Below are 15,109 nucleotides of genomic sequence, written 5' to 3'. Positions count from 1 at the left end.
ACTGCAGACCTGAAGATCTGGATCTGGGGGGTGGGGACAGGGGTGGGAGGAGTTGTAACTTCAGGCCAACAGATTGTCAAAACTGTGAACTGCAGCCCTAATTTAGTTCTTGTTTTTAGGGGTCTTTATCAGTTACAATAGTTCTGGTTCACAGTTACAATTTAGGTGTTGGGATTGGGTAGTTGGATGGGTGTTACATTTAACAGGATCTCAGAAAAATATTTCTGGGGGTTGGGGACACACTCAGTATATTTTGAATGCTTGGGGTCTTTTGATGTATTATCCATAAAATGGAACATGTGCTAACATGAAGATGCTATTTCTTCCCCACCTCCGCGCCCCCCTCCCCAAGTTAGCAGAGCTGATTCCTATAGGTTGTCTGGGATAGTGACCTAGAGTTAGAATATCTGGGGAAGGAGTAATGGAATTTGAAAATCCAGGGATATACCAGATCAAGAATCAGCCTGAGCTCAGAATGGATTCTGAGGGTGGCATCTTATTTTTATTTAATTAAATTAATTAATTTATTATTTATTTTTAGAATCATGTGTTGCCCTTTGTCTATTTTACTTATTTATTTTTATTTATTTATATATGTTTTTCACATATTTTATTTTTATTCAAGTACAGTTGTCTCCATTTTCCCCCACCACTTACCCCCACCCCAGCCATCTCCATCTCCCACCCTCGATCTTAGCCCCTTTAGGCTTTGTCCATGTGTCCTTTACACATCTTCCTTAATGACTCTTCCTCCTTTTTCCCCCATTATCCTCTCCCACCTCCCCTCTGGTTACTGTCAGTTTCTTCTTTATTTCCATGTCTCTGGTTTTACTTTGCTTGTTTGTTTGTTTCATTGATTAGGTTCCACTTATAGGTGAGATCATATGGTATTTGTCTTTCACTGCCTGGCTTATTTCACTTAGCATAATGCTCTCCAGATCCATCCATGCTGTCGTGATGGGTAGGAGCTCCTTCGTTCTTTCTGCTGTGTAGTATTCCACTGTATAAATGTACCAGAGTTTTTTGATCCATTCATTTATTGATGGGCCCCTAGGCTGCTTCCAATACTTGGCTATTGTAAATTGTGCTGCATAGGGTTTTTTTTTCCTTTTTGCTGCAAAAAGCTTTATTGTTTTCATATGGTCCAATGCATTGGACAGGGTTCCAAGGTGGGGTTTCAGGATGAGACTCAGGCAAGAGCCAGATACCAGGGAAGTTCACAGGGGCCTCTCAAAATCCTACAGGCTCCAAAGGCCTCCTAGTCATGCTTCAGGGTGAACCTTTCAAGGAGATACTCGCCCATCCCACCCTGGGGGCCACCCAGCCTGCAGATGTTAGTCAGGTGGTCGCCCATCTTCTTGAGGAGTTTCCTGCTCATCCAGGAAATGTTTCTCCTGTAAGTCACAGAGTGAGGGTCTGTGCAGGTAGAACCTAGGACATGCATATCCAAAAGGGCCTGGTTCAAGTTCTCCTCTAAGGCCAAGGCGGCTGCCATGGTATCCTGAGTTTTACCCCACTCATCATGGGAAGGCTTTGCCATGTCCTGGAGAAGAATGAGGACACCAGGCTTGTTTTACAGCTTTAAGAGACACTCAGAGCCCCCATGCTTCTTTTTAGCCAACTCTCAGAAGAAGTGGCCCTTGCCCTGAAGAGGCACATCATCACAGTCGAAATAGAAACCCAGAGACAGGTAGGTGTAGGAGACCCACAGATGCATGTTGGCTAGGCTGTTGATGGCAGCCTCCACCTTGATGGAATAATTCTTTTGGATTTGGGAGCTCATGGCTGTTTGGCAATGAAGAATTAAGGTAAAAAACAAACAAACAGAAAAATAGTGCTGGCTGGTCTTGGAGACCGAGGATGGCTGAGGTGGTTTCAAAGGTGGTGACTAGAAAAGAGGTTGGAGGGTAGTTGGAAAGAAGGGGTGTCCCTAGGTCTGTTCCATCCAAACTCTGTTGAAGCAAGAGACAGATCCCAGGACAAGAATTATCAATCAATAATATTGCCCTATCTTGTATGTGCCCTAACCAGGGATTGAATCTCAAACCTTGGCATGTTGGGATGATGCCCTAACCAACTGAGCTACCTGGCCTGGGCTATCTAGGACTCTTTTACCCAGAAGCAGATGACTTTGTGGAAGTAGATTATTTACACCAATATCAACAAAACATGAACTAATTACTAGTGCCAAATGAACCCCTCCAAAACAATCAAATGGTGGGTAATACTCTCTTTTTAGTGTGCATCTGAGAAAATCCCTTTTCTTTTTAATATACCCTGGCTCCTCAATTTAACAAAGTCTGTTTGTTTTACAAACTGGAATGAAACATTGTTTAAATGGCATTTTGTGTCAGCTGACTCTTTGCAATAGTAAAAATAAGAAAAATCCTGTGAAAATCTTACTATAAATTGTGAACTAGTTAACGATCAAGAAAATTTAAGAATAATGATTCTATAGAAAATGTGTATTCATTGGCCTACAAAACTACTCAGCACCTCAGCACAACGTTACAGTGGTTAAACATAATGGAAGGAGACTTAAATAAATTCCTTTGCTTTTCACAATCTCGTAGTTACTCAAAGATATTCAATAAGAATCATCAGTCTTCCTACCAAAATGTAATTAGATATATCATATCATAACATGACCATGCCACAAATGTTAAATTTGGTGTGCAAGCCCATTTTAAGAAATAAGAGCCATACTTCACCTATAGAAATGATTACTACAAAGTTCTCTCAGGAAAATGGCCTCTTACATGGAGTATGGCTTATGGGATCCCAGGCTTAACAGATACTAAAAGATGTCCCTTCCTATAGGCCAGCAACAGTGACACATACAGGGATCTTGGGGGGAAAGAACCCATATAGTTTTATGTGCAGCAGCTAAATCCTAATAGTAGTCTGGATAATTATTAGTTCTTGATCTCAGTAAAGCTAAGAAAATCAAATACTTCTTTCACCCCAACCCTAAACAAATTACAACCCTAGAGGTTTTACAAAGCTTCCAAAAAGAAATTAACACTCAAGTCTTATTACCCAGATATATTAACTATATATTTACAAGAATGTTTATGGGAATTAATCAACATTTCCTTGTACAGCTATACAAATAAAATTTGCTAAATACAATTAAAATTCAGAATAATTGTATTGAAGCAGAAAACTGCTAAGCACTTATGTGAATGAAACCATGCCTTAGAAGTGGAAATTTGACTGCAGGGAGAAACTAAGGAAGTGAGGTTGACATTTTGCACTTTCACCAACAGGTAAATACACAGTCAAGAATATAAACACATCTAAAACCTGAGGTAAACAAAAAGTAATGGAGTCACCCTAGTTGGCTTTAGTCCACTCGAAAAGATGAAAACAAATACTTCTTGTAAGCCTGGACTCTTTTCAGAACAATATTATTCCTTCCACACTTACTATTCTATAAAGTACAGCTTTCCTTTCCAACTTTTCTTAAAGTATATTAAATGGATTATGCTATATGTATATGGCATGTATTTTTTATGGATTTTTTCATATTCAATATGTTATAATGCATTATAATCATTATTCTTTTTGATGCTCCAATCGTCTCTAATTTGACCAGCCTACCTCTTCAAACTGGCTTCTGTGACCTTCTGACATGTCTCTACTAATCTTTGGGCATAAAAATTCCAGGCTCATCTTGTACTTTTATTCCCCCAATTCCAGAGCAGACATTTCCACAATGAATATTAATTTTTCATGGGAAATGATATTTAGAAAACAAGCACTAAATGTGCTCATTGACACTGGGATATCATTGCTTCTAGACCTATCAGTGAATATCATGAGTTGATATGGATATAGCTCCAATTCCAATCCAACACAAAAGAGTTCTTCCTCAACTTTTTCCACATATCCTGTCTTCCTTCTTCCAAGATGATTACCTTGATTCCTGACAATGTCAATCTCTTCTTTTTTTTTTTTACTAATTTTCTCTATCCTATAATACACACAAAATAGCTTCACAATTATACTAATTCAATTATCAACAATAAAGCTACTAAGTTCAAGATGTCTGTAGGATATACCCTACTATGGGTATACAGACAAACACTGCCTTCAAAATTTGCTTGAATTAATTAGTCTATGTGATTGTATTATCATTTAATATATAATTAAATATGCTTTTGCTTCCCCCCCTCAGTTCTAAGGTTAGTTTTTTCAGTCTGTTTTGGAATATGTAAAACATTGACATGATTTAAAAAATAAAAACTATAATAAAATACACTTAGAAAAGCCCCTCCCACCTTAGACTCTATTATCATGTATCCCCAGATACAAAAAAAGTTTTTGTTTTGAGAACCGTTTAAAGGAAATTAAGAGGGTGGAGATAGATCCCTAAAGAACCCACCTCTTAAATAACCCCCCTGTGGAAGAATGCTGTTCAGCCTCATGCGTAAACCCCCTTGTCTGCCCTGTGATATTCTCAGAACTCTGGTTCACTCTCAGAGTTCTCTCCCTAAAGTGGCACTTCTTCCTCCTCTCCAACTAAATTGCCTCTGCACTGGCATATAAACTATCTTTCATTTTTTCCTCATTATCTTTCTTTTTTAAACATAAGAAACACATGATTTCCAGTCAAGATGGCAGTGTAGGCAGACATGGGTTGCCTCCTTGCACAATCATATCAAAATTACAACTAAAATATTGAACAACCATTACTCAGAACCATCAGAAATCAACTTGAATGGAAGTCTGACAACTATGAAATCAAAAAACCCCACAACCATCCAGACTGATAGGGGGTGCAAAGACACAGAATGGGCTGGTTCCACATCCACGTATGGTAGATAAAAATTCAGGAGCGATATCTAGGGAGTGAGGAGTTCCAGACCCACACCAGGACCCCAGCCCAGTGTTCCAGTGCCAGAAAGAAAACCCCCATAACTCCTGGCTGCAAAAATCAGTGGGCATTGAGTCAGTGGAGGAAACTTCTAGAGTCCCAAGCAGTTCTTATTAAAGAACCCTCACACAGATTTAATCAGAGCCACTCCCTCTGCGCTCCACCACTGGGGTAGCAGCTTGAAAGATACCAGTGGCATACAAGGAGAAAGTGAAATGTCTGGCATCAAGGCAACAGCTGGGGGACAGCTTACTCCAAGACAGAAAGGCGGGCAGGCCATAGTCCCTTTTCTCAACCCCCCCTCAGGTTCTCAGGTTTCTCCCTTCAGAGAACCAGAGGGCTGGCAGGCTGATGCCATATTTGAGACACCATCAACCTGGCTAACACTGTTTGCCCCACCCTGAAGATCCCCAGAGACTCTGTCCCACCCAACTTTTGGACCTCTCAATCCCAAGATGCTTTTCCATATGAATGGCTGGTCCTGGCTCATATTTTACAACTTCCTAAATCTTCTTAAACAAACAACAGCCAGCTTTAGTGAGCCCCCAGCCCCCATGCCTCTTGCTAAGTGTCCCCAGGGCTGGCACTAGCAGCAGCCAGTCTAGATTCACATCTGGGGTCCATCTGGGAATCTCCAAGCCCAGCATAAGTAGCAACCATCTCAGATTGCTGTATACTTCAGGAAGTGTGGCCCCAGGCAAAACACGTGGGGGCTGACCTTGGCCTGCACCAGTTGGGAAATCCCAGAGCCTGTGTACCAATGAACATCTACAGACCATGTTGGAGCACCACCATCCCGATCCTGCACATGATCCTCCACAAAGGGTGGAGGTTGGTGGTCAGTGGTCACATCCAGTCCTTGCTGCTGACTGGCCTGGGTAAATACCCACCATTGACCTGCCAACAGCAATCAAGGCTCAACTACAAGAAGAGGGTGTACTCAGCACACAGGAAGCGTGCATCTCAAGTACCCAGCTAAGATGATAGGGGAGGCTGTGCCACTGGACCCTACTGGACACTTACTACATTAGACCACTCTACTAGACAGGGAGTCAGAGTAGCTCTACGTAAACACAGAAACAAACGCAAGGAGCCTGCCAAAATGAGGAGACAAAGAAACCCAAAGAAAGAACAGATTGAAACTATAGGAAAAGAACTAAACAAAAGGGAGATAAGCAATCTATTAGATGCAAAGTTCAAAACACTAGTTACAAGGATTCTCAAGGAACTTAGTGAGGACCTCAACAGCATAAAAAAGATCCAGTTGGGAATGAAAGATACATTAACTGAAATAAAGAAAAATTTACAGGGAAACAACAGTAGAGTGGATGAAGCCAAGAACCAAATCAATGATTTGGAACACAATGAAGCATTAAACAACTAATCAGAACAAGCAGAAAAAGGAATCCAAAAAATGGGAATAGTGTAAGCAGGCTCTGGTATAACTTCAAGAATTCCAATATTCACATCATAGAGGTGCCAAAAGGAGAGGAGAAAAAGAGAGAAATGTGAAATCTATTTGAAAAAATAATGAAAGAAAACTTCTGTAATGTAATGAAGGAACTAGACAGGCAGGTCCAGTAAGCACAGAGAGTGCCAAATGAGATGGATGCCAAGAAGCCCACTCCAAGGCACATCATAATTAATATGCCAAAGTTAAAGATAAAGAGAGAATCTTAAAAGTAGCAAGATAAAAGCAGTAAGTTATCTACAGGGGAGTTCCCGTAAGACTGTCAGTTATTTCTCAAAAAACAAACAAACAAAAACTGCAGGCTAGACAGGATTGGCAAGAAATATTCAAAGTCATGAAAAGCAGGGACCTACAGCCAAGATTGCTCTACCCAGCAAAGATATCACTTAGAATTGAAGGGCAAATGGAAGCATATACTGTGTTCATGGATTGGAAAAATTAACATAATCAAAATGCCCATACTACCCAAAGCAATTTGTAGATTAAATGCAATCCCTATAAAATACCAATGATATATTTCACAGATAAAGAAAAAACATTTCAAAAATTTATATGGAACCATGAATGACCCAAAATATCCTCAGCAATCTTGAGAAAGAAGAACAAAGTAGGAGGAATCCCAATACCTGACATCAAACTATATTATGAGGCCACAGTAATCAAAACAGTTTTATACTGGCATAAAAACAGACACATAGATCAATGGAATAAAATAGAGATCCCAGAAATAAACCCAAGTTTCTATGGTCAATTAATATTTGACAAAGAGGGTAGAAGCATAAAACAGAGTAAGAATAGCCTCTTCAACAAATGGTTTGGGAGATCTTGACAGCTACATACAAAGAAATGAAACTCAACCATCAATTTACACCATACACAAAAATAAATTAAAGGTGGGTAAAAGACTTAAATATATCATGACACCATAAAAGTCATAGAGGACAACATAGGCAGGAAAATCTCAGTCATCCTATGCAGCAATATTTTCATTGATATGTCCCCTACAGCAAGGGACACAAAGGAAATAATAAACAAATGGGACTTCATCAAAATAAAGAGCTTCTGGGCCAAAACAGAGGCATAGGTAGACACACTGTGCCTCCTCACACAACCAAAAGAAGGACAACAACAATTTTAAAGCAAACAACCAGAACTGATAGAAAATCAAGCTGTATGGGAGTCCAACAACCAAGGAGTTAAAGAAGACACATTCATTCAGACCAGTAGGAGGGATGGAGTGGGGCAACCAGGGTAGAGAGGACTTGTGGCAAAGTAGTGGCTAGTGGACCCAGCAAGGTGGTGGATTGTGGAACAGGGTGCACAAGGCTGCAGCTGGCCAGCAAGGCAGTGGCTGGTGGACCAGGCAGTCCCACATTCGCACTCAGATAAACCAGGTCCAACAAAGCAGGAATGGGACAGATCACACAACCCAGGGTCCCAGCTCGGGGAAATAAAGCCTCAAACCACTGATTGAAAACACCAGTGGGGGTTGAGGCGACAGTGGGAGAAACTCCCAGCCTCACAGGAAAGTTTGTTGAAGGGACTCACAGGGCCCTAGAACATACACAAACCCATCCACATGGGAATCAGCACCAGAAGGGCCCAATTTGCTTGTGGGAAGCTGGGGAAATGACTGAAATCCAGCAGAGAGTGGAGCAAGAGCCATTGCTCCCTCTCAGACCCCTACCCCACATACAGGGTCACAACACAGCCACATGGGTTGTCTCGCTCTGCTGAACACCTAAAGCTTTGACCCTCACAACATAACAGGCACATCAAGATGAAAAAAAAAATGGCCCAAACAAAAGAACAGATCAACGCTCCAGAAAAAAATACAACTAAGCAACGAAGAGGAAGCCAACCTATCAGATGCACAACTCAAAACACTGGTAATCAAGATGCTCATAGAATTGGTTGAATTTGGTTGTAAATTAGATGAAAAATGAAGGCTACACTAAGTGGAATAAAGGAAAATGTGCAGGGAACCAATAGTGATGGGAAGGAAACTGGTACTCAGAGCAACAATGTGGACCAGAAGGAAGAAAGAAACATCCAACCGGAAGAGAATGAAGAATTCAAGAATTCAAAAAAATGAGGAGAGGATTAGGAACCTCCAGGACATCTTTAAATGTTCCAACATCTGAATCATAGGGGTACCAGAAAGAGATGAGAATGAGCAACAAGTGGAAAAGTTATTTGAACAAATAATAAAGGAGAACACCCCCAATCTGGCAAAGGAAATAGACTTCCAGGAAGTCCAGGAAGCTCAGAGAGTCCCAAAGAAGTTAGACCCAAAGAGGAACACACCAAGGAAAATCATCACTAAATTACCCAAGATTAAAGATGAAGAGAAAATCCTAAAAGAAGCAAGGGGAAAGGAGAGAGTTACCTACAAAGTGGGGCCCATTAGGATATCAGCTGATTTCTCAAAAGAAACCTTATAGGCAAGAAGGGACTGGAAAGAAGTATGTGAAGTCATGAAAGGCAAGGACATACATCCAAGATTACTCTACCCAGCAAAGCTTTCATTTAAAATGGAAGGGCAGATAAAGTGCATTCCAGATAAGGTCAAGTTAAAGGAGTTCATCATCACCAAGCCATTATTATATGAAACATTAAAGGGACTTATTTAAGAAAAAGAAGATAATCAAAAATATGAACAGTAAAATGACAACAAATCACAACTATCAACAAATGAAAGTAAAAGAAAAGAAAAACAATGAAAACAAAAACTAAGCAAACAACCAGAACAGGAACAGAATCAGAAAAATGAACATCACATGGAGGGATTTCAGTGGGAAGGGGGAAGGGAGGAATGGAGGGGAAGGTACTGGGGAGAAGAAGCATAATTAGTAGGCATAAAATACATGGGGAGAGACAAAAAGTGGTATAGAAAACAGAGGACTCAAAGAACTTATATGTACAACCCATGGACATGAACTAAGGGATGAGGGGCAATACTGGAGGGTTGGGGGGCAAGGTGGAGCAGAAGATAAGGGGGAAAAATTGGGAAAACTGTAATAGCATAATCAATAAAAACACTTAAAATAAATAAATAAATAAATAAAATGGGCAAAGGACCTGAACAGATACTTCTCCAAGGAGGACATACAGAGGGACCAGAGACATGAAAGGATGCTCAGCATCACTCGCCATCAGAGAGATGCAAATTAAAACCACAGTGAAATAACACTAATAAACAAAGCAACAAACAACAAGTGCTGACAAGGTTGTAGAGAAAAGGGAACCCTAGCCCACCATTGGTGAGAAAGCAGATTGGTGCAGCCACTGTGGGAAACAGTATGGAATTTCCTCCAAAAACTAAAAATGAAATTGCCTTTTGACCAGGAAATTCCACTGCTGGGATTATACCCTAAGAATCCTGAAGCATCAATTCAAAAGAACCTATGCACTCCAATGTTCATTGCAGCATAATTTACAATAGCCAAGTGTTGGAAGCAGCCTAGGTGCCCATCAGTAAATGAGTGGATCAAAAAACTGTGGTACATTTACACAATGGAATACTATGCAGCAGAAAGAAAGAAGGAGCTCCTACCCTTCACGACAGCATGGATGGATCTGGAGAACATTATGCTAAGTGAAATAAGCCAGGCAGTGAAAGAAAAATGCCATATGATCTCACCTATAAGTGGAACCTAATCAACAAAACAAACAAACAAACAAAATAAAACCAGAGACATGGAAATAAAGAAGAAACTGACAGTAACCAGATGTGAGTGGGTAGGGGATAATTGGGGTTGGAGCTGAGAAGGGGAAGGGTCCTCAAGGAACATGTATAACGGACACATGGACAAAGCCAAAGGGAGGGTAGGATCAAGGGTGGAAGGTGGGAATGGCTGGGGTGAGAGTGAGTGGTGGGGGAAAAATGGAGACAACTATACTTGAATAACAATAAAAAAAAAGAAAAAGAATTGAAGGACATATAAAGGGCTTTCCAGACAAAACTAAAGGAGTTCGCCATCACCAAATCATTATTATATAACATGTTGCAGGGACTTAAGAACAAAAAAGATAAAAACTATAAACAATAAAATGGCAATAGATACATATCAACAATTGAATCTAAAAAAAGTTGGAAGTGGTATGTGGGGGAATGGGTGAAGAGGAGAGGGGATTAAGAAGTACACATAGGTAGTTACAGAATAGCCATGGTGATGTAAAGTACTACATAGGAAACGGAGTAGCCAAAGAACTTATAGCACTAGCCATGGATATGAACAATAGTGTGGGGATGACCTGAGGAAGTGGGGGATGCTGGGTGGAGGGAGCAAAGGGGGGGGGGAAATTTGGGACAACTGGAATAGCATAGTCAATAAAATAAAATTAAAAAACATAAGAAACACATGAATATATTATCTTTGTAAATGACACAATAAAAAATGTATAGAGGAAAAATTCAATATCTGTCCCCCACACTAACTTTCCTAAGGGCAGCCACTGTTAACAGGATATACACCAAAGCTGTGGCTTATTTATAATCCTCCACTGAATCTGACCAGTATACTTCAGTCTAAGGGGCAAAACCTTTTTCTCCTCTCTTCTTTCCCACCCGTTAGTCTAAGACCCCACTCTCTAGTCGAGGGTCCAGACATTCAGGTGTTGAGTTGTGCAACAGGCAGAGGCGAGAGAGAGTCAGCTGAGCCTCTGGAAGTGTAAAAAGTAGAAGGCTTGCTGCGGCTGGTTGCGGGTTCTAGTCTCATTAAATGTTTTTCTCCTGTCTAGCAACGATCCCCTGTCTCGTATTTGAGGAAGGATCCACGTTCTGAATTCGAAAACATTATGTAGTTGCTTTTCCAAACCCCGCTTCTAGCCAGAAGAGAAGAACCAAACTTTTTTCTTTGTGCTTCAGTTGGTAGCTCGCTGGACATTTAATTTCAAGGTCCTGAGTATAGTCCAGCATTCAGCGCAGATCACTTTGTGCCCTACTGACTTGGCCACTAGAGGGCGCAACGCAGAACCATAGGTTTTCTCAGTGGAGGCAGTAAAAGAGCGCCCCACACCCAGGGTTCCACCAGTCCTCGGTGAGTGGCGCCCACGCCGAGGTTCTTTAGGCCGGGTCCGCCCGGCTCCAGGAGGCTCGCGCTGCGCAGGCCTCGAGCACTGGTTGCGAACTCTCTGCCTTCTGTCTCTCGGGGGGGAAAGGTTCCCTCACCTTCCCGTGGAACTGCGCGACCCTCCAATGGACCCTCCTTAGAGCTCGGGCTGCGGGGGAGCAGGGATGTGAGGGGGAAGGTAGCGAAGGAGGCGAAGGAAGGAAGGAGGAGGAAGACAGCTGGGAGGACGGGGAGATGAGGCGGGGAAGGAGGAGGGGAACCCCGGGAAGCCCCAGGTCCTGTTTTGAGGACTCAGAGCAGCCAAGACGATGGCAGGAGGGACACTGCAAAGAAATGCTCCTTTATTCTGGCAGAAATTTTGCCGCAGTGATTCGGGCCTCTAACCCGAGTTGCAAAGACAGGGTCTCCTCTAGAAGCCACCTTCCCCTTCCAGCCCCGCTTCTTCCTCAGAACCTGTTTCCGAAGAGGAGGTTTCGGAGCCCTCAAGTTCCTGCTCTGCCCGCCGTCTGGGCCTCCCTACTGCGCTCGCCGCGCTCTCGCCTCAAGAGCTGGGTCCCGACACCCGGTCCTCAGAGTGGCTTGGTCCTGGTGGACACCGCAGGCAGAGCCCAGCGGCCCAGCTACTGCGCCAGTGCCACATCCTCGCCTGGATCAACCCCGGATTTGGGGGTAAAAAGGCACTGAGTGCTGGCAGATGAGGGGTCCGCACACGGCACATCGTGCCATTGCACCGATTGTCCTGTTTCTGCACAGGCAGAAAATAATTGAAATACAATGTGGCGTTTCTAAATCAATCGTGGTGTGGTGAGATTAAATTTCTGGTCCTGTTGGGTGCATTTCATTTTATTTTCCTCCAATCTCTCTTAGCCGTTACCAAAAAGAATCTGGAGCTTCGGAGTCTGCATTGAGGCCAGTAGGGGCCGCAATAGTCCTGTGAACTTCAGTCTTGGGGAACCTCCTTACTTCCCAAACTCTGCCCAAAAGAGGGATTCGCTTGGGAATTCCAGGTCCCTGACCCAGGGATGCCAGACCCCAGCTCCTCTCGGGAGGAAGGTGAGAGAACCGGAGCTACTGGGATTTTGGTTTTCCCTTGTTCCGACTCTACTACAAGAAGACACCAGTGGAAAGGAAGTTCATGACTCATATTCATTGAAAGTTTTAGATGAAAAATTTGAAGGACTTTCTTATCTAGTTAAATGTCTTCTGCCACTCTAGACCCAGGAATGCTGTCTACAGAGAAAGCCTGAAGCTGCTTGTGTCATATTTTTGCTAAGTTTCCTTTTACTCTTTCTAAGGATGCGGTAGTTGCATAAATCCTTTGAAAGGTGTGTGGTCACTTTGTGACCATACAAGGTCAGGCACCTTGTTGGCTTTCTTTTAAAAAGATTTTATTTACTTATTTTTTAGAGAGAGGGGAAGGGAAGCAGAAAGAGAGGGAGAGAAACATCCATGCATGGTTGTCTCTCTCTCTCCCAAGCCCCCTGCTGGGGACCTGGTATGCAACCCAGGCATATGCCTTGACTGGGAATCAAACCAGCAACTCTTTGGTTCACATGCCTGCGTTCAATTCACTGAGTTACATCAGCCAGGGCACCTTGTTGACTTTCTTAGTGTTGACTGGAAGGTACCCTCTACTCCCAGCCCTCCTTCCTTCACTCCCCCTTCAGACTGAGCGTCTACAGGACCTGGGGAGTTTCAGGACAGCTGAGATCATCTAGTCAAGGACTGCTGGCTGGAGTTTCCTTTGCTGAGCTAACTGCACACCCAGGGACTCAAGGTCTGTCCAGAAGACTGTGTAAAGGAAAACTGTCCAGAAGACTGATCAATAGGCTTCTCCACAGCAACCTAGACATTTCCACTCCTAACCCCTCATCTCCCTCAGGTCCTGTCCCTCTTCTCCTTAAGGAGCATTTAGCCATTATTTAATTTTTATTTTTAATGAAATTTAAAGTTTGTAAATAGGTTCTCCTCTCCTCTCTATATCTCACAACCATTTCCAGATGCCAAAACATTAGGCATCTGGATCCCCATCACATCCCTACCTGATACTTAGGATTTTTTTTCTTGGCCTCACAGAGAAGATATCCCTTTCTTCCTTTTTTCCATCAAAACTGCCAGGGTGCTCCCAGGATAGACCCCTTACCAGTGTCACCACCCCCTACTTTTTATGCCCCTTTGGGAGGAGCATCTTCTGCTTTGCTTGGGGAAAAAAAAGAGGGAAATAAAACAAAGTAAGTTGGAGAAAGGGAATAGTAAAGATAGAAGATGAAATAAATAAAATATAAAAGACAAAATAGTAAAGAAAAACAAAAGCAGATGATGTTTCTTTGAAAAGATTAATAAACTTGATACATCCTTAGCAAGACTAACTAAAAGAGAGAGAGGGGTATTTCACAATATACAATGTCCATTTATGATAAGAACTCTCAAATTAGGAATAAAAGGGAACATTCTTAACCTGTTTAAGAGTATTTATAAACAACCGACAGCTAATATCATATTTAATGATGACAGGCTGTATGCTCTTTCTCTAAGACTTGAAACAAGGCAAAGATGTCCACTCTCATCACTCCAACATTGTACTGCAAGTTTTACTCAGAGCAATAAGGCAAAATAAATAAATAAAAGGCACCTACTTTGAATTGAAATAAAACTCCCCAAATCACAATCAATATGTTGGCCAACATAGCAAATCCCAAGAAATCTGGGAGGAAAAAATAACAACCCTAAACTACTATAACCAATAAATGAGTTTAGTGATGTTGCAGAAATAGTATATACAATGTATTTCTATATACTAGCAATGTACTAAATAGAAGTAAGAAATTTTTAAACAATATTATTTTTAAACTTTTTAAAAGATTTTATTTATTTATTTTTAGAAAGAGGAGAAGGGAGGGAGAGAAGGAAAGAAATATCAATGTGTAGTTGCCTCTCACATGCCCCCTACTGGGGACCTGGGCCACAACCCAGGTGTGTGCCCTGACTGGGAATCTAACTGGAGACACTTGGGTTCACAGGCCAGCACTCAATCCACTGAGCCACACCAGCCAGGGCTAAAAACAATATCATTTAAAATAGTTGTCCCCTAAATCAAGTACTTAAGTTTGAATCTAACAAAATATGTACAGGATCAATAAGTGAGAATTAATAAAAACTAATCAAAGGATACCTAAATAAGTGGAGAAACATTCTGTGTTTATGGATTGAAAGACTTATCAGAATAAGACCTACCTTCTTCCCAAAATTGATCTATAGTTTTAATATAAAACATATTAAAATACTGGTGGCCTCAAAGACAAAATTTAAAAAAACCTAGGAGAACTAAAAATATTTTTTGTAAAAGAACAATAAAGTTAGAGTAATCACACTACCCAATTTTATGACTTACTATAAAGCTGTAGCTAGTAAGGTATGTATTGAGCAGGGGGTGGACACAGATATTAAGCAGGTGGAGGACACACACTATCAATTAAACAAAAGGAATAGAGGGTCTGGAAATAAAACCAAAGAAATAGTGCCAATTGATTAATACAAAGGTACAAAGGCAATTCAGTGGAGTAATATTTTTTCTTTCTTCTTTTTAACAAATTGTGTTGAAATAATTGGACACCCATATAAATAAATATTCCACCTAAACCTCACAACTTATACAAAACTAATTCAAAGTAGAGGACAGACTAA

At 41.5% G+C, this 15,109-nt stretch overlaps 1 pseudogene; it reads right to left on the bottom strand.

Moving 5' to 3' along the window:
- Positions 1 to 1,104: 1,104 nt before the first annotated feature.
- Positions 1,105 to 1,976, bottom strand: LOC114489202 (annotated as a pseudogene).
- Between the last annotated feature and the right edge of the window lie 13,133 nt (positions 1,977 to 15,109).

Source organism: Phyllostomus discolor, chromosome 14 (assembly GCF_004126475.2).
Source record: "Phyllostomus discolor isolate MPI-MPIP mPhyDis1 chromosome 14, mPhyDis1.pri.v3, whole genome shotgun sequence".
NCBI classification, from domain to species: Eukaryota; Metazoa; Chordata; class Mammalia; order Chiroptera; family Phyllostomidae; genus Phyllostomus; species Phyllostomus discolor.
This window is presented reverse-complemented; position numbering and strand designations above follow the sequence as displayed.